This window comes from Myotis yumanensis, unplaced genomic scaffold, assembly GCF_028538775.1.
Source record: "Myotis yumanensis isolate MYYU_CA2020_CCGP unplaced genomic scaffold, mMyoYum1.0.hap1 SCAF_1, whole genome shotgun sequence".
Lineage (NCBI taxonomy): Eukaryota > Metazoa > Chordata > Mammalia > Chiroptera > Vespertilionidae > Myotis > Myotis yumanensis.
In genome coordinates, this window is record NW_027223752.1 from 48,506,121 (window position 1) to 48,527,282 (window position 21,162).

Consider the following 21,162-nt stretch of genomic DNA (forward strand, 5'->3'; position numbering starts at 1 on the left):
ATTCGCTGCTAATATTAGTGGGGAGAAATGGTGTGCTGGTGCGTAAGGGAAATGAATGCAACACGATTATAGTAATCAGTCATTAGCGAACGCTGTAGTTCGTTATTAATAATTATGTATAACAGGATATTGTAAAAATTAAGTTACTAAGTTTTTATTAAAATGTTTCTTACAATACCGTTATATTGTCTGGGCCACAAAAATATTTGTTGTGGGCTGCATACCCATGGACCACAAGTTTGACATGCTTGTCCTAGAAGAATATAAACAGTAGCCTTAGCCCGTTTGGCTCAGTGGATAGAGCGTCGGCCTGTGGACTGAAGGGTCCCAGGTTCGATTCTGGTAAAGGGCACATACCCAGGTTGCAGGCTCGATGCCCAGTTGGGGGGCCTGCAGGAGGCAGCCAATTAGTGGTTCTCTCTCATCACTGATATTTCCAGCTCTCTCTATCACCCTTCCTCTCTGAAATCAATAAAAATATTTTTAAAAAGAATATAAACAGTAAATTTTGGGTTATCTTTTCTACAAATTAGAACTTGCATCTGGAACAGATAAAAAGCTCTAAATTAATCTTATAGATTTGTAATAGCCCAGTCAATAGAGAGCAATCAAAGGTTCTAGCACAACACTGCACTGAAGAACACCTAGGAATCTCTTTTGCTTATTTTCAAATTTTGGCTAAATTTTGTGGGGAAAAAAATGTGTGTGTGTGTGTGTGTGTGTGTGTGTGTGTGTGTACTAGAGGCCCAGTGCACGGATTCATGCACTGGTGGGGTCCCTCAGCCTGGCCTGTGTCCTCTCACAATCTGGCACCCCTCGGGGGATGTTGGCGCCAGTGGGGTCCCTCGGCCTGGCCTGTGGGGATCGGGCCAAAACCAGCTCTCTGATATCCCCTGAGGGTCCTGGATTGTGAGAGTGCTCAGGCCTTTAGTATACATATAAGATCTTTGGTTAATCTCTTCTTGCCCTCCTCCCTTCCCTCTGAGATTCATCAGTCTGTTCCATGTTTCCATGCCTGTGCGTTGAGCGTCTGCCCCCTGGTGGTCAGTGCGTGTTATAGCTACCTGTCAAATGGTCGGACACTTAACATATTAGCCTTTTTTATATATAGATATATATTTGGCAAAGTCACCATTGTTGACTTTGAAAATGCAAGGGATATTTTTAAACCAACATTAAATATTCATCTCACTATGTAGAAATATGAACATTGATGGAAAAATAATGTTGGAAATAGGAATATGTTCTTTAACTTTTTTTTTATTTTTTAACTTTTAAAACAGAACTTCATCTTCAGCATTTAAATGCATACAGAACTACAAAGGTAACGCAGAGCAAAATGATGCTACTAATGGGTAATACATGCATTGTTAACATTACTGCTAAATTATGTATCTTACCTAAAAGAGCCAGAAACATAAATGCCTTCACCACTACTCCCCAAGAACATTGAAGCTATCATATTACTTGGGGGGGGGGGGGGGGGAGGCGGGCGGGGAAAAGAGCGTGGGATATATTTGTAAATGCCGTTTATTGCCTGCGTCTTAGAAATGCCTTTGGTATTTTGTGCATGTGCTGTTTGATTGTATGCTGAGAAATGTTAGTATAAGCATTTTATATATGGGAAACATGCCTTAATGTCATTTTTTTTTTATGATCCTCACCCGAGGATATATTTTTATTGAGAGAGAGACAGAAACATTGATATGAAGGAGAAATAATTGATCCATTGCCTCTGGTACTTGCCCTGACTGGGGATTGAACCCGCAACCTAGGTATGTGCCCTGACTGGGAATCGAAACTGCAACCTTTTGGTGTATGGGACGATGCTCCAACTAACCAAGCCACATAGCCAAGGACTTAATGTCATTTATCAGGTTTTTTTAGTCCTTGATATTTCCCTTGTGCATGTCTTTTCTGTAAGGTGTTCCTCTGCAGGCTAGCTATGGCAAAGAAATTATCTATTGTCCTATTATCCGTAGTACAGATATCATAGAGAGCTAAAAAGAATTGGTTGAATTACTTTGTTCCTAAGACTAATTTGATTCGGGTTAAATATCGACTCCCCACCCTAATCATTAGTTTGCTCTTAGATATATGTCTAAGATTTAAGAAGTGTGAGAAAATGTCTGAGTTAATTAATAGCAGGCAAGGAAAAAGAGGGTGGGGAGTTTTGTTTCAGAAATGTTTTTGTGAAATCTGAAAGATTCTTATGCTTCTGCCTTTGCACTAATGTCTGTTGGAACTGTTTTTAGAAGATTGCACTGGCTCTTTCCTGGGGCCTAGAAGAAAAGTATGGTGCTTTGAGAGAATAAAATTGATGTCACTGACATGAGAAGGTCAAGGAAGTAACATTGTGCTGAGTTCTGGAGGACATATTTAGATATATATTGAGTGCCTCCTGTGTGCCAGGCACTATTCTTTTTTGTTGTTGTTAATCCTCACCCGAGGCTATTTTTTTCCATTGATTTTTAGAAAGAGTGGAAGGGAGGGAAGAGGGAGAGGGAGAGACAGAATGAGAGAGGGGGAGAGAGAGACATCAATGTGAAAGAGACACATGGATTGGTTGCCTCCCTCACTGCCCTGGCCAAGGTCAGGGTTCAAACCTGCAACCCAGATACTTGCCCTTGACCCACAATGAACCCCTCCACCCTTTGGTGCACTGGTGGTCGACACTCTAATCACTGAACTACACCGGCCAGTGTCCAGGCCCTATTCTTGATACGGAGGTTGTAGCACAACCCCTGCACTAATAAAACTTTCATTCTAAATGGCTGTGGCAGAGAGGACTGAAGAAGTAAATAAATATCTGAAAGATCAACAGGAATTAACAAAACAAAGGAAAGGGGGCAAGAAAGGTTTTGTGGCCTAGAGAAGGGTAGGAGCCTGACTTGTTTTAAAGAAGGAAGGAGATGAAACTAGTTGGGAGACTTTGGGGAGACCAGGTTAAGGAAGTCCTATAGGGTTATTTATATAACAAAGTAATTAGATTAACTTGATCAAAATTGCTTTTTGAAAATATCACTCCAATTGAAGGCTAGAAACTAATAGGAGACCCTATGATTTTTGTGGCCTGTTCTGGATTTCCTAAAGCCACTAAATATAACAGTAGAACTTCAGGGAGTCATTTGGAATTATGCCAAACTAAGAATTGACCCAAAATGACCCAAGGGGTTTAAGCCAGAACTGTATGAGCATTGGGGATGCATTTTAACTTACTGCATTTAGCTCCCTGTCGGGCATGATTTAGCAGTCTTCTAAATTCAGTTTAAGTTTGGTATGGTATATTTGCAGCAAAACTATTCCATTAAAGTGTTTTATGCTGAGTATGCAAAGCATTACCTGTGTTACCACTTGACATAAATCAAGTATGTCTTTTATATTAACCATGGCCTCTCTTTCAAGGGAACAGTAGTTTGATTATAGCCTCTGTTAGCCTGCATATTTGAATCAGGAAGGAATTTTAATGGAACTAATGGATTTAGCATTATCTCATGTAGTCTAGTCACGTTAAAAATTAACAACCTAAAATTCTTCTCTTATATAAAACATATGATAGTTAAGTAGAAAGACTTTGAAATATATAGTGTTCCACATTTCACATTTTAATGTGTAGAGTTAAAGTAACACTGTGACTTCCAAATTCTCTGCCACTGGAACAAGTTGAGCACCATTGATCTAGTCTTACAGATCACATGCTATTTCATTCTAATCAAGGAAAATTTTAATGATAAAAATTTTAGCTTCAGCTAATAGTCTCTTTTACATGTTTTGATTATTTTATGGTAAGCCATCACCTGATATTAACCTAAATAGAATGATTTTCCTGTCCTGTAACTTACCTCATCCTATCTAATAATAGACAAATATGGTAATTAACCGTACCTCTGACACGCTTCCCATTGGCTAATCAGGGTGATATGCAAATTAACTGCCAACCAAAATGGCGGCCGGCAGTCAGGCAGCTGAAACGAACAGGAGGCTTGCTTGCTCCAGTGATGGAGGAAGCCAAGGTTCCCCACCTGCTGCTGCCGGCCTCTGAGCTGCACTCTAAGAAACAATGTTGCAATTATAGAAGCTAAACAAACCCAGAAACCTGCTTTCAGCAGCCGAGGTCTCAAAGCTGGAGCCAAGCCTCAGAGCTAAAGCCGGCTCTCAGTTCCAGTGACAGCCATAGAAGGTAAATAAATCCCAGAATAAAAAAAGAAAGAAAAAAAGGAGAGGTTGGGAGCTTCAGTCACCCGCCAGCCCGAAAACGGCCCTGAGCCCCTCACCCAGACTGGCCAGGCACCCCAGTGGGGACCCCCACCCTGAAGGAGGTGTGACCAGCTGCAGACAGCCATCACCCCCTCATCCAGGCTGGCCAGGCACCCAAGCGGGACCCCCACCCTGATCCGAGACACCCTTCAGGGCAAACCAGCCGGCCCCCACCCGTGCACCAGGCCTCTATCCTATATAGCAGGGGTCCTCAAACTTTTTAAACAGGGTGTCAGTTCACTGTCCCTCAGACCGTTGGAGGGCCAGACTATAGTTTTTAAAAAAACAAAACTATGAGCAAATTCCTATGCACACTGCACATATCTTATTTTGAAGTAAAAAAACAAAACGGGAAGAAATACAATATTTGTATTTGCATGTGGCCTGCAGGCCGTAGTTTGAGGACCCCTGCTATATAGTAAAAGGGTAATATGCAAACTGACCCTAACAGCAGAATGACTGGGAATGACTGGTCACTATGACACACACTGACCACCAAGGGGCAGACGCTCAATGCAGGAGCTGCCCTCTGGTGGTCAAGGTGCTCTCACATGGGAGGAGCTCTGCTCAGCCGCAAGCCAGGCTGATGGCTGCCAGTACAGCAGTGGTGGTGGGAGCCTCTCCTGCCTCCTCAGCAGAGCTAAGGATGTCCAACTGCAGTTTAGGCCTGCTCCCCGCTGGCAAGTGGACATCCCCTGAGGGCTGCTGGGCTGCCAGAGGGATGTCTGATTGCCATCTTAGGCCCAATCCCCCAGGGAGTGGGCCTAAGCCAGCAGGTGATCATCCCCTGAGAGGTCCCAGGCTGCGAGAGGACACAGGCCGGGCTGAGGGGCCCCCCCTCCCCCCCCGAGTGCACAAATTTTTGTGCACCGGGCCTCTAGTCCTGTATATAAAAGAGAAACATGTAAATTAACCATCCCTCCGCTACGCTCACCAGCCAATCAGAGTGAGTGTGCAAATTAACCTGACAAAGATGGTAGGTTAATTTGCATATGCAGGTGTCAAGCGCCCCAGGAGGCGATGGTGGCAGCGGGCTTCTGGGACCATTGCCAGCCCCGGGAGGTGAGGCCTGCCATGCCAAGCCACGCCTGTGGGCTCCTGGGACCTTCGCCGGCTGTAGGAGGTGAGACTGGCCACGCCTAGTCACACCCATGGGCTCCTGGGATCTTGCCAGCAGAGAGCAGAGCAGGAGAGTGGGCGGAGAGCAGGAGGTTTGGAGGACTTGGCAGAGCAGGAAACCGCTAGACATAGAGCAGAGCGAGAGAGAGGGCAGCTTGGAGGCGTGGCTCCCTCTGTCACCCCAGCTTCCTCATCACAGCTGTGGAAACTGACAGCAGGGAGGAGGAAGTCCCACCCCCACAGAATCAGCCAGAATCAGCCATTGGTCAGACAGCTCTCAGCGGTCTGATAGCCATGACTCTCATTCACCTGCGTCTCAGACCGTGACAGTAGAGAGGTAGGACTATGTCTAAAGAACAACTGTTGATACAACGTAGGTCTGCAGCCAAAAGATGCCAGCATTATCCACAGAGAATGTCTCCAGAGCAGTGTGGGTCTGATCTTGAAAAAAAGTGGCCCCTGCGACACAATGTATATGAACACCAGCTACTGGAAAAACGTTGCTCTGATGCCAAGCGTTATCAACAGAAAATGTCTAAAGACCATTGTCCCTTTAAAGTTGAAAGAAAGCGGTGGTGACAACAGAATATGTCTAGAGAACAGTCATCAACAAGTACTACCAATACTGGTAGGAACTGCCTTCTCAGTGATGATGCAATCCTCGAACATAGTTGTAGTGGAATGACTGTTCGATGTGAATTTTGCCTATCACTAAATTTCTCTGATGAAAAACCATCCGATGGGAAATTTACTCAATGTTGTAGCAAAGGGAAAGTCTGTCCAAATGATATACATTTTCCAGATTACAAGGCATATTTAAAAAGATTAATGACAAACGAAGATTCTGACAGTAAAAAATTCATGGAAAATATTTGTTCCGTAAATAGTTCTTTTGCTTTTGCTTCCATGGGTGCAAATATTGCATCGCCATTAGGATATGGGCCATACTGTTTTAGAATACATGGACAAGTTTATTACCGTACTAGAACTTTACATCCTTTGGATGGTGTTTCTTGGAAGTTTGCTCAACTCTATATTTTGGATACAACCAAAGGTACAAGTAAAAGATTAGCAATGCCAGAAAACCAAGGCTGCACAGAAAGACTCATGATCAACATCAACAACCTCATACATGAAATAAATTAATTAACAAAATCATACAAGATGCTACATGAGGTAGAAAAGGAAGCCCAATCTGAAACAGCAGCAAAAGGTATTCCTCCCACAGAAGTAAAATGGCAATGAACTATGATCATAACAGTGACCCAGGTAGATATAATTCTCCCCATGTAACCAAGGTTGCTGTCATATTCAGAAACAAAGATGGAGACCCTCTTTTTAAAGGGACTTGCTCATTCATTGTAAACCAGATCCCAATCATCCAAATGCCACTAAAATGAAACAAATTAATATCCTGTTTTCTACATTAGGTGCAATGACATATTCTCTTCTTTTTCCACATGGTGAAAAAGGCTGGGGAACAGATATTGCATTAAGACTCAGAGACAACAGTGTAATCTACAATAATACTAGACAAAATGTAAGGACACGAGTCACACAAATGCAGTATTATGGATTTCATCTGTCTGTGTGGGACACGTTCAATCCTATTTTAAATGCAGGAAAATTAACAGTTTATCGTGGGTTCATATTCAGAAATGGAGGCCAATCGGATAAATTTCATCAAAACAAACCAATCTAAGATGAGAGTTGAAAAATATAGTGGTTTGATGGATTATCTCAAATCTAGATCTGAAAATGACAGTGTGCTGATTGGTAAAATGATAATACTCCCATCTTTTAAGGGTAGTCCCAGAAATATGCAGCGGCGATATCAGGATGCTATGGCAATTGTAACGAACTATGGCAAGCCCGATTTATTCATAACCATGACATGCAACCCCAAATGGGCAGACATTGCAAACAATTTACAACGCTGGCAAAAAGTTGAAAACAGACCTGACTTGGTAGCCAGAGTTTTTAATATTAAGCTGAGTGCTCTTTTAAATGATACCTGTAATTTCTATTTATTTGACAAAGTAATAGCTAAAATTTATGTCGTTGAATTTCAGAAATGCAGACTGCCTTACACTCACATATTATTGATATTAGATAGTGAGTCCAAATTACATTTCTCTAATTAATTCCCTTTCAATCTGCACAAATATCATGCACCAGGCCACTAGTTTTAAATAAAACTACATTGAAAACCTGTCAAGAAAGCACCTAAGTAAGAGCACTGAATGAAAGTGAGAAGTGAGCCCTGCCTGGTTTGGCTCAGTGGATAGAGCGTCGGCCTGCGGACTGAAGGGTCCCAGGTTTGATTCTGGTCAAGGGCATGTACCTTGGTTGCGGGCACATCCCCAGTAGAGGGTGTACAAGAGGCAGCTGATCGATGTTTCTCTTTCATTGATGTTTCTAACTCTCTGTCCCTCTCCCTTCTTCTCTGTAAAAAATCAATAAAATATATTTTAAAAAAGAAAGAAAGTGAGAAGTCAATATTAATAGGCAGTGGGTATAGGGGAACATAGAGTGGGAATCTCCTCATTTATAATGTTTTATGAGATAACTAAGTCTCCAGGTACATATCTAGTGAAATAAAAACAAATATTATGGAGTACTTAATTTTTCCCAGTCTCTAGTTTTCAGTCATGCCAAGAAATCTGTTTGCTACTGTAAATTTATTTATTTAGCAAATATTTCCTGAGTGCTTTCTTTACCATGGCATGGTAGATACTAGGTTACCTGTGTGTTAGGAATAAAAAAGTGGGGAAATAGGAAGAAACCAAAAACATAGAAATGGTTCCTGACCTTAGTGAGTTTATAGCATAAACTGTGGTTTCAATTCTTTTATTTTTTTCCCCCCACTTCAAAAAATTGATGTAGAGAGGAAGGGATAGGGAGAGAGAAATAGAAACACTGATAAAAGATTGACTGGCTGCCGTATACAGCCCCTTATTGGGGATCGAGTAGAAACCTGGGCATGTACTCTCACTGGAAATCTAATCTGTGACCTCTTGGTGCATGGGTGGACGCTCAACCGCAAAGCCACACTGATGGGTGTGGTTTCACTTCTTGATTATATACCTTGATCAGAAGACTGCTTACCTTAGATTATATATTTTAGCAACTTTATTGGGAGAACTAGAGGCTCAGTGCACGAAATTCAGAGTTGGGGTGGGGCCGATTAGGGGCGGGGCCGGCCGGGGGGAGGGGCCACGGGCGGTTGGCCGGCCAGTCCCACTCCCTGGTCGAACTCCCAGTCAAAGGGACAATTTGCATATTAGCCTTTTATTATTTAGGACAGTGGTCGCCAACTAGTGGTATGTGGACCACTGATGGTCCTTGAGGTCCAAAAGGTTGGCAATGCTGGTTTAAGGAAACCTTTGGAGCAGCCGTAACCAACCAGTGGTTTGCAGACCACTGGTGGTCTGTGAGGTCCGAAAGGTTGGCGACCACTGATATAGGATATCATTTTTGAAGAGCAAAAGTTTTACATTTTAATGAAATGTATCCATTTGCTTCTGAAGAAGCCATGCCTTTAGTGCCATCTAAGACATCTTTAGTTAACCCAGGATTACAAACATTTTCTCCTTTTTTTTTTCTTCTAGAAGTTTTATAGTTCTAGGTTTTACATTGTGATTTATGATCAATTTTAGTTAATTTTTATATATAATGAGAATTTTATATATGTTATGTTTATGTTTTTGCATATGGATATCTGGTTGTTCTACCACTATTTATTTATTTATTTATTTATACAAATTAGCAATAATCGTGCCTAAAATAAACCTCATTAGCTACTGTGCAAAGCTCTACCACCATTTAGTAAAAAGGCTATCCTTTCTCCTTTGCTAAAAGCCTTTGCACCTTTATCAAAATTATCCTATATAATAAAGAGGGAATATGCAAATTGACCATCACTCTACCACAAAGATGGCATCGCGGGGGGGAGAGGGGGGTTTGTTCCTGTAACACAAGATGGCTGTGCCTACAGTGGAGACAGGGTTTCCATAACAGAAGATGGCTGTACACACAGTGGAGGCTGCGTTCCCATAACGAGCCTTAACAAGCAATCAGCAGGGACTTCAGACTGTGCCCCCCCCCAACACCCCTCTGTGGGACTTGACAGGGGACCTCAGGCCGTTTCCCCTGCCCTGGTGCCAGGCCGGGGGACCTGAGGTCGCACCCCCCGCCTGGCCAGGCTTGATAGGGGACCTCAGCCATGCCTCCTGCCCAGCGGGGATTGACAGAGGACCTCAAGGTGTGCCCCCTGCCCCGGTGCTGGGCTGGGGGACCTCAGGCTGTGCCCCTCCACCCAGTGGGGCTTGACGGGGGACCTGAGGCTGCGCCCCCCAGCCTGGCAGGGCTTGAGAAAAGTGGAACCGGCTGGGTCCGGATCTAGCCCAGTGGGGGTGGGGCAGGCCGAGTTTGGGTCTCACACGATTTTAAAATATATATATATTTTATTGATTTTTTACAGAGAGGAAGGGAGAGAGATAGAGAGTTAGAAACATCGATCAGCTGCCTCCCGCACACCCCCTACTGGGGATGTGCCCGCAACCAAGGTACATGCCCTTGACCAGAATCGAACCCGGGACCTTTCAGTCCGCAGGCCAACTCTCTATCCACTCAGCCAAACCAGTTTCGGCAGCATATTAGGCTTTTATTACATAGGATTGTACCAGAAACTCAAATATTAGTTGATTTAACAAATATACTGGCAAAATTTTTTATTTATGTGAATATTGAGAACTTAAAAATATAAATTAGGAAACAGCATTCTGAAATTTGTCAAATCTAGTGTGTATTAGGGTAAAAAATAATTTAAAGTTTAATGCTTTTATAGTGTCTGTGCTTGGATCTCTATAGTATTATGACTTTTGTTTACTGTGTATGTGTAAGGAAATACCTTTTGGCAATTTGAAAATGTGATGTAACTAAAATACAGGTCTGACTTGTTAATGTACTGTTAAAGACTGAAAATTATTTTAATTGCTCTTTTTCTGACTAGTCCTTCAGAAAAAAATGATAGGTGACTTTGTTCTAATGTGGTAGTTTTATGTTTACTGTGTCTTAGGGTCCTGAGATAGTAAATCTGGTCGAAGTGCAAAGTATGATTATCTTTTATTGTCATCTTGATGTCCTATTAATATTCATGGTTGGATTTTAACATTATATATTTGTTTTTATGATTTTTCATATTTGCAACTACTTTAAGAAGTTTGGCATAAAAAACTTTGTTTTTTTGTTAATCCTCACCCGAGGATATTTTTCCATTGACTTTTAGGGAAAGTAAAAAAGAAAGGGAAAGACAGAGAGAAACATCGATGTGAGAGAAACACATCGATTGGTTGATGAGCCCCAACCAGGGTCCTGGCCAGGGAGGAGCCTGCAACCAAGGTATGTGTCCTTGCGTTGTGAATATGTTCAAACGCAGGACCTTTTGGTCTCTAGACCGATGCTCTAGCCACTGAGCAAAATCGGCTAGCGCTAGCATAAAAAACTTTGATGCTCAATGTTGAAGTTCCTTTGCAGGTTATTTACTAAAATCATAATCACAGAAAAAAAAATCCATACCAGTTAGACATTATCTTTTTTTTTTTTTTTTTTTTTTTTTTAGACATTATCTTAATTCTCATGCACATTTTCACTAAGGAAGGAGGGCCCTTGGCTTTTATGGAAGAATGTTATAAGAGATAGCTTTGTGAACGCCACTGCTAACCTTCTAATATAAATTTTTATTTCACATAAAAAAGGAAAGTCTTTTTTATTATATTGATCTAATAGAAATATAAAGTCAGATGTAGTTAAGTTTTCTCTTGTCATGTTAAAGTGCAAGATGTAAGAGGAAATATTTATTTTTGCCAAATCTACTAATATTTTGAATTTTTAAGAAAACATGAAGCCTGACTTTTTGTATTTGGTCCTATATGAGTTTCTAACTGCCTTAAACTCCTATCCACACTTCTTTTTAAAAAGTCTTTATTGTCTAGAGTTTCATGTGTTCTTCCTCTTTCTTACTTCCTTACTTCAAATCATGTTTCTTTATAAATTAGTTTGTATTTTGTCAAAATTACTTATGCAAATAAAAAGATAACTAGCTCTGTAAGTCTTGTTATGAAAAAAGTACCTCCTCCTTAGTCACAAAATTTTCTGCTTCCTACAGGCAATCACTTCTATTTTTCACAGTGATTTGTTTCAGTATTCCATATCACTAAGGAAAAAAAGTACTTATATTGCTACTTCTTTATTTTTCTGTTGTGTGCATTATCTGTTGACTTTCCAACATGGAAGGTAAGGATTTCATATTCTTTAATAAACATACATTTCTTTTTCCAACCACACATATATACTTTCTGCCTTCCCCGTAACCTCATGGTTTTATCTTAATTTTAGTTGGATCAATATTTGAAGTTTACATTATTATGATTGTAGATGCTATTTTATAATTAATCCACTTTTATTTTTCTACCTAACCTTTTACTTTTACTAGAGTTAATGCTTGTCTTGTTTCTTTGTATACTTTTCTATATACTTATTAATTCAAGGTCAAACTCTCTATCAGATGTTTAAATATCCTCTTAAGATCTTTAGATTCATCATATGCTCTATCAATTTCATCTTCTTGAGACATTTTCTCCTTGAGCCTCTGATCTGCTCCAATTTGGACTGATGATCTTCTTTGCCTATTGTACAACTCTCATAATTTCTCTTCACTCCATCCTGGGTGTTCCTTTGACTTTTCGTCTGTATTGATTCCTTCGTTTCCCTTACCCCATATTTTTCTCTTTCTTAATTTATACTCTTGTTTTAGTGAGGTACAAACTATAGACGCTTGATGAGAAAGGATATATGGGAGATAAAATTTTTTACCTTGTTTTGTCTAAGCAAGTCTTCATTTTATAATTTGTTAGGATCTAGGTTGGAAATCATTGCCTTCTAGCTTCTAATGTTACTGTTGAAATCTGGAGCTAGCCTAATGACTCACTTTCTCCCTTCACCCTAAACTTGTAGGATATTCTCTTTGTCTCCAGTGTTTTAAAATTTTAATGTAATTCATTGAACTGGGAACTAGGAGAGCCCTTATTCTCTAAGTTTTAAAAACCTTATCTATGGTGAGAGGTAACACACAACCAGAAAATGCATAAAACATAAATATACAATTTGAGGAACACCTATTTAACCATCACCCATGTTAGAAAACAGCACATTGTCAGAAGTTTTCTCGATAGAACTCTCCAAAAGGTAACCACTTTTATGGTAACCACTGCCTTGCTCTTTATAGTTTTGTTGTCTAACTATGTATTCCTAAACACTACTTTTATTTTTGCTCATCTTGAACTTTGTGAATGGAATCCCATTATATCTGTTCTGGCTTCTTTCTGCCAACATTATTTTGAAAATATATCCAAAATATATGTAGCTATAGTTAATCATATATATATATATATCCCATTGTCTGAATGTGCCACAATTTATCTCTTCTAGATAGATCTTTGAGTTTCTTTACGGGTATTACTAATAATGTTACTTAGGAGCCTTCTTATATGTGTTTTCTGGTAAATGTGTACTTATTTCTTTAGAGCAGTGATGTTCAATAGATATATAATATAAGCCACATATGTAATTAAAAATTTTCTTATAGGCACATTAAAAGAGTTAGGAGAAATAGATGAAATAGGTTTTAATATATTTTATTTAACCCAAAAAATCTACTCATTGAGATACTTGACATTTTTATGCTAAATCTTTGATACCTGATATGTATTTTATTATTACAGTTCATCTCACTTCAGTGGAGCTATATTTCAGGTGCTCAGTAGCCACATATAATTAGTGTTTATTATATTAGACTGTATAACACCTTTTATATATAGATAATATAGATAATGGCAAAGTTTTATAAAGTAACTAGAGGCTGTTACATAGAATACAGTTTCATTTTTTATAAATCCAAGTAGTTTGTTTGTATAATATTTTGATTTTCCTTCATGGGTATATTAGTTTGATGTCTCACAGAGACAGAATCAATCTCTATCTCTCTCAATTCAAATGTTAATGTAATCCATAAACACCCTCACATACACACTCATAAACAATGTTTAACCAAATATCTGGGAACCCTGTGGCCTAGAAGTTGATAAATAAAATTAACTATCACAATGGGCAATCAATCATCTATAAGTTTGTTTGTTTGTTTCTAATTTTTGTTTCTTTTTCTTGCTGTACTAGGCTAGCTAGGACTTCAAGTACAATGTGGAATAGAAATGATAACATTTTTTCTGATCAAAAGGAAAGCTTTCAGTTTATCACCAACGTTAACTATGATGTTTTTTGTAGATATACTCTTAACAAATTAAATAAATTCATTAAGAGACTTTCTTATGAATAAATGTTGAATTTTTTAGATGCTGTTTCTATGTCTATTGAGATGAGCATATTATTTTTCACTTTTATTCTTTTATTTATTTAAATATATTTTTATTGATTTCAGAGAGGAAGGGAGAGGGAGAGAGAGATAGAAACATCTATAATAATATAAGTGTAATATGCTAATTAGACAGGATGTCTTTCCAGATGAAGCCGGGGCTGCTAGGGAAGCCCGCGTCCCGGGTGCCGGCAGCCAGGGGAAGGAAGGCCTATTCTTGCACAAATTTTGTGCACTGGGCCTCTAGTATATATATAATATATAATATACATATATATACATACGTGTGTGTGCATGTGTGTATAATGGAATTTAGTTGATGTTGTGTTCAGTCTTTTGTTTTTAGGTTCATGAGTGAAAATAATGGCTTATAATTTTCATCTCTCTTTTTGAGTTTTTATATCAAGGCTAGCCTTATAGTAAGTTGGGAAGTCTATCTTGTTCTTTTTCTGTTTTCTGGGAAAGTTTGCTTTAAAAAATTGAAATCATAGGGGGTATTTTTTTAAATATTTATTACTGAAAGTATTACATATGTCCCCTTTTTTCCCTTATTGACCCACTCCCCCAGACCTTCACCATCCTATTGTCTGTGTCCATGGGTTATGCATATATGCATACAAGGTCTTTGGTTGATTATCTCATAGGCATGTTTTCTTACCACAGTGTGATCATTCTAGAATTCAACTTTTAAAAAAGGATAATTTTTAAAAATTCCATATGTGATGGCACTAGTGTTCAGGTCCCACTATTCTGAGGATGCCCCTGGCTCCCGGAGACAGTGACCGAGCTCAATGAGGAGCAGCCCTTTTGCCCTCACTTCCATGGCTGCAAGGGCCTTAGGCTTCCGTGGGGTTGGTGGGCAGGTTCTCCTTACCCTCATCGCTCTAGGTCTTGAGAGTGGACACCCCCCAACCTGGGCTCGGCAACTATATCTTCTCATCCTCTTTCATCTACTGTGATGAATACCACTACCATCACCACCACTAGGCAGGTGACCAACTATGGGCAGAATATTACGAGATGGTGGAGAGCTGTCAGCAGAGAAGGCTGAAAGACATGGAATGGTTGGGGAGGTGGGAGCTTCTGAGGTGTATGTGCTTTCTCCAAACTATCCTGAGCTGAATTCTGATGAACACACTTCATTTGAAGATGAAGAGGTAAAGACTCAGAAGACCAACAGTTCTAATTCCAGTTTGAAGAAAAAAGAAAACCAGTCGTTCAAAAAACAAGAAGAAAAGAGAAAGTCCAAAAGAAAATATAGCAAATATAATAGTGACAGTAATTCACACTCTGACACTAATTTTAGCTTACAGGAAAAAAAGAGAAAGTCCAAAAGAAAATACAGCTAATATGATAATAGTGACAGTAATTCACACTCTTGACACTAATTCTAGCTTTGATGATGAGGAAAAGAAGAAAAGAAAGCCAAAAACAAAGAGAAAGGAGCAAAGAGGGAGGAAAAAAGAAAAAAGACCAAAAAAAAACCAACCCAGTGACTCAAGCTATAAGAATTCATAAGGGGAGTTGCCAAAAAATATCTGGATTGAGTACTCAAAGATTGCAGGTAATCATGGATCTTATAGGTCCAGAAGCTCCTATAATACACATATCTCAAGATGAGAAACCTTTGAACAATGGCCATGCTCTGTTCCCAGGTGAAGGTGCACCCATGGCTGAGTATGTAAAAGCTGGAAAGTGTATCCCACGAAGAAGTGAAATTGGGCTGACAATTGCTTCATTTGAATGCTCAGGTTATGTTATGAGTGGTAGCTGGCACTGAAGAATGGAGGCTATACCACTGTGTAAAGAGAACAAGATCTCCAGTGTGATGAGAAGAGAGCCCTTGTATCCTTTAACAAAGAAGAGCGACAGAAGAGGGAATAACATTCTACCCAGTTTGTGAGAGATGGTGTATAGCAGCGGTTCTCAGCCTGTGGGTCGGGACCCCTTTGGGAGTCGAGTGACCCTTTCACAGGGATTGCTTAAAACCATCGGAAAACACATATATAATTACATATTGTTTTTGTGATTAATCACTATGCTTTAATTATGTTCAATTTGTAACAATGAAAATACATCCTAATATCAGCTATTTACATTATGATTCATAACAGTAGCAAAATTACAGTTATGAAGTAGCAACGAAAATAATTTTATGGTTGGGGGTCACCACAACATGAGGAACTGTATTAAAGGGTCGAGGCATTAGGAAGGTTGAGAACCACTGGTGTATAGGAAAACAAAAGGGAAAGATGACAAATAAGGACTTCTGTTTTACAGTTTTACAGTAGGACTTTGCACAGCAATTTATTTGACCAAAGTAGTATGAAAAGTCCTTAGGAGCCCGGCCAGCATGGCTCAGTGCTTGAGTGTGTTGACCTATGAACCAGAAGGTTATGGTTCAATTCTCAGGGCACATGTCCAGGTTGCAAGCACAGTCCCCATTGTGGGATGTTCAGGAGGCAGCCGGTCAATGATTCTCTCTTATCATTGATGTTTCCATCTCTCTCTCCCTCTCCCTCCCTCTCTAAAATCAATAATATATATTTTAAAAAAATAGCCTTTATGATGCTGCTATATCTACTATGTTAGTAAGTTTTTCAAGAAAAAGCTGCTTTTGAGATCTCTTTAGGAATTTATTTTTTATTTTTAACTTAAAAGGTAATATATACACTGATTTTTAAAAAATACTCAAACACTGCAGAAGAGTCAGTAAAATATGTGTCTTTCACGAACTAAATCCTTGATCTTTCTCCCCAAAGAAATTTTTTTTGTTGTCTTCTATATCTGTCCATGAATTCTTTGTACATACAAGCATATTGTTTCAGAATAAAGGTTGGAGCTATTAGAAAAATAAAATAAAAATCCCATATGTGTAGAAAGAAAAATACTTGTAAATCTTAAAGGTTAAAGAAGAAACCGTAGTGGAAATTAGATGCTATTTTGAAATGTGTGGCTACAAAAATATTCCATGTAAAAAATCTGTGGGGGTTTTTTTTGTTGTTGTTGTTTGTGTTGTTGTTTTCTACAGAAGTAGTTCTTAGAGAAAATATACACTGAATGGCCAGATTATTATGACCACCTGACGTTTGTAGGCAAATTAGCTATAATTTCGCACTGAAGTTGCTAGGGGGCCAGACCATTATAAATAGGGCAACAGGTTGTTTACCACGATGGTAGAAGTGATCTTTTTCTGAAGATATGGGTAAACAACACGATTTAACAGCCTTTGAACGTGAGATATATTTGAACGTGAGATATATTTGAACGTGAGTGGCCAGATTATTATGACCACCTGAAGTTTGTAGGCAAATTAGCCATACACTGCATCGTATGGGATATGGAAGCCAAAGGCCTGTTTGAACACCTTTGCTGTCTGCAGTTACCAAGATTAAACGTCTTCAATTCGCACAGGAACACAAGGATTGGACAGTCGAGCATTGGAAAAAAGTCATGTGGCTAATGAATCACATTTCCAGTTGCATCATGCAGATGGCAGAGTGAGAATTTGGTGGAAACAGCATGAAAGCATGCACCCCACATGCATGAGTACAACCCTTCAAGCTGGTGGGGGCAGTGTTATGGTTTGGGGCATGTTTTCCTGGCATGAGTTGGGCCCTTTAATTCATGTGGAACAACATCTGAATAGCACAACAGACCTAAGTATCGTTGCTGATCAAGTTCATCCTATCATGTTGATGGCATATCCCAATGGAGATGGCATCTTCCAACAAGACAATATGCCATGCCACGATGCTGTACTGTGCAGGAGTGGTTTCAAGAACATGAGGGAGACTTTACCTTGCTTAGGTAGCCCCACAATCACCAGATCTCAATCCAATTGAGCATTTGTGGGACGAAGTTAAAAGAGCCGTCAGGCAGCTGGTTCCACAACCATCAAATCTCACAGAACTGGACAGTGCTATTCATCAGGCATGGTGTCAGATTCCTCACATCACCTTTCAACATCTCGTGGAGTCAGTGCCAAGAATAGCTGCAGTATTGAAGACAAAAGGTGGCCCAACCAAGTACTGATGGGGTGGTCATAATAATCTGGCCACTCACGTTCAAATATATCCCGTGTTCAAATGCTGTTAAATTGCGTTGTTTACCCATATCTTCAGAAAAAAATCCCTTCTACTGTCGTGATAAACAACCTGCTTCCCAATTTATAATGGTCTGGCCCTCTAGCAACCTCAGCGCGAAATTATAGCTAATTTGCCTACAAACATCAGGTGGTCATAATAATCTGGACACTCAGTGTATATATGACAAAAAGAAGGGTTGAAAAATAATGACCACATATGTATCTCAAGAAGTTAGGAAAAGTAACTAAATAAAAAGCAAAAGAAAACATGAACATGAAGCAGATATAATTTTAATATACTACAAACATAAAATAGGATCAACAAAGGCAAAAATTGGTTCTTGAAAAGTTTAATAAAATAAAATTGATAAACCTCTGAGAGACTTACCAAGAAAGAGATTGAACACACAAATATAGGAATGAAAGGAGATGCTACTAAAGATCTTACACACTTAAAAAACACAAGAGGGCATAATGAACAATTTTTTTTTTTTTTTTTTAAATATATTTTACTGATCTTCTACAGAGAAGAAGGAAGAGGGACAGAGAGTCAGAAACATCGATGAGAGAGATCGATCAGCTGCCTCCTGCACGCCCCCCACCGGGGATGTGCCCGCAACCAAGGCACATGCCCTTGACCGGAACCGAACCCGGGACCCCTGAGTCCGCAGGCCCACGCTCCATCCACTGAGCCAAACCGGCTCGGCCATAATGAACAATTTTATGATGAATTTTGAGAATTTAGATGAAGTGATAAACTTCATGCTATTCTTTGTGGGAAGGTTTTTAATTATTGAATGAGTTTTTCAGTAATTAATATAACTACAAGACTATAAATATTTTTTTAACTTTTACTTTTTATTGACTTTTTGAGAGAGAAACATCAGTGTCAGAGAGAAACATCAGTTGGTTGCTTCCCACATACGCGCTGACTGGGGATCGAACCTGTGACCTGGTTATGTGCCCTGACCGGGAATTGAACCCACCACCTTTTGGTGTACAGGACCAACAGCCACAACTAACAGCCACACCTGCCAGGGCTAAATTTTCGATTACTTTTTATGTCAATGGCACTTACATCTTCTAATACCATAGCATAAAAAGTTATAGTGGTACTTCTCTCAATTATTCTTTCAACCAATATTTACTTGATACCTACTCTATACTAGACATTATGTTTTACCTTATTATTCCTCATATCCAGTTTGACTGGATTATTTTTAGGACAGATTACTAAGTTCTAACTTTAAGAAATTTAACAGCAGGCCAAGATAGTGAAGTAGGTAAATGGGGGATTCATATTCTCCAACAATCACATCAAAATTACACCTAAACTACAGAATAACCATCTTGCAGACCACCTGAAATCTAGTTGAACCCAAGTCCTATAACTAAGGATATAAAGAAGAAGCCAGGTGGAGACTGGTAGAGGGGTAGAGACGTGCAACAGGCTGGTCCCTACCTATGTGTGGTGATTAAAAATCGGGAGGGATATCTCTGCTGCAGAGGTCCCCCCCCCCCCGAAGAGCAAAGGGTCCCAGTCACACACCAGGCCCCCACCCACCTGGGAAGAGAAATCCCCATAACTTCTGGCTGTGAAACCAGCGAAGGCTGTTGCTGAGATGAAGGGCTGTTGGAATCCCAGGTGTTCCTCTTAGGACTTACTTGAACTCACTCTAAGCTCCGGCTCTGGGATAGCAGTTCAAAAGGTACCAGGGACATATAGGGAGAAACCGAATTGTCTGGCTTTGGGTGAGAGTTGAAGGAGCAGCTTTCTCTCAGACAGAAGTGCTGGTAGAGGCCATTGTTCCTTTGCTGAGCCAAACCCCACAAAGCTGGCAGGTGGGTGTCATAGCTAAGTCTCCATCAACTTGGCTAGTACTGATCACCCAGGTCTAGTGATTCCCTAAGACCCTGCCCCACCCAACTTTCAGACCCACCCAAGCCACTTCCAGTGGCTTTTCCACACAAACTGCTTGTGTTGGCTCATACTTTGGACTTTCCTAAAATCTCTTAAAGGTTCACAAACCTCAAAAAAGCAGCATCTGGCCTTGGCATGCCCATACCTCTTGCTAAGTGGCCCTATGCCTGGTACTAACAGCAGCCAGTCTCATTTCTAGCTTGGCTTCTCCTGGGTACCTCCAAGCCCAGCACAAGTAGGAGTCATCTGCAGATTGCTTTATAGTGCTAGGTGGCCCTAGGCATGGCACAGGCAGTGGCTGATCTTGGCCTATGCATCCCAGGAGGACCCAGAGCCAACACACTAGATGGACAGCTTCAGATCACATCAGAGCACTACTCAGCCACTTCCACGAGGGACATCCTCAAAGGGTGAACTCATTGCTGAAGTGTGTCTTGCTCCACAGGGTTGGCCCTGGATAGCAGCTCCTTTGCTGTAGTCACTGTCAGGCCTTGCAGCCAATTGGCCTGGGGGGAAATCCCTCTCATTGACATGCCAACAGCAATCAAGGCTTAACTACAGCAGGAGGGTGCATACAGTTCCCCAGCTTGGGTGACCCAAGAGGCAGCACCACTGGGCCCTACAGGACACCTACTACATAAGGCTACTCTAGCAAGACTGGGAGATATAGCAGCTCTACCTAATACATAGAAACAAACACAGGATAGCAGCCAAAATGAGGAGACAGAGAAACATGTCCCAAATGAAAGAACAGAACAAAACTCTAGGAAAAGAACTAAATAAAATAGAGATAAGCAATCTAATAGATGTAGAATACAAAACACTGTTATTACTACTCTATGCACCCCTATGTTCATAGCAGCACAATTTACAATAGCTAAGATTTGGAAACAGTTTAAGTGCCCATCAGCAGATGAGTGGATTAAAAAACTGTGGCACATCTACACAATGGAATATTATGCTGCTGTAAAAAAGAAGGAACTTTTACCATTTACAGCAGCATAGATGGAACTGGAGAGCATTATGCTAAGCGAAGTAAGCCAGTCGGAGAAGGATAAATATCACGTGGTCTCACTCATATGTGGGATATAATGATCAATGTAATTTGATGAACAAGAATAGAGCCAGAGACAAATGGTAGGGGTTGGGTAGAGAGCAACCAAAGGACTTGTATGCATGCATATTAGCATAACCAATGGACACAGACTCTGGGCGGTGGGGGGCTTGCCCGGGGTGGGAATGGCTGGGGGTAGGGAGGTTGTCAATTGGGGGAAAAGAAAACATATGTAAAACTTTAGACAATAAGATAAATAAACAAACAAACAAACATTGTTAGAAGGATGCTCA

The 21,162-nt window shown here is 40.2% G+C and overlaps 1 protein-coding gene and 1 pseudogene across 2 annotated transcripts in view; both read left to right on the plus strand.

Annotated features, from left to right (window-relative positions):
* The window catches only part of SOS2 (SOS Ras/Rho guanine nucleotide exchange factor 2), a 96,897-nt gene that overhangs the window by 3,127 nt on the left and 72,608 nt on the right, over nt 1-21,162 (plus strand). The gene's annotated exons all lie outside the window — the stretch shown is intronic.
* LOC139013769 (NKAP-like protein) lies at nt 13,852-18,563 on the plus strand (annotated as a pseudogene).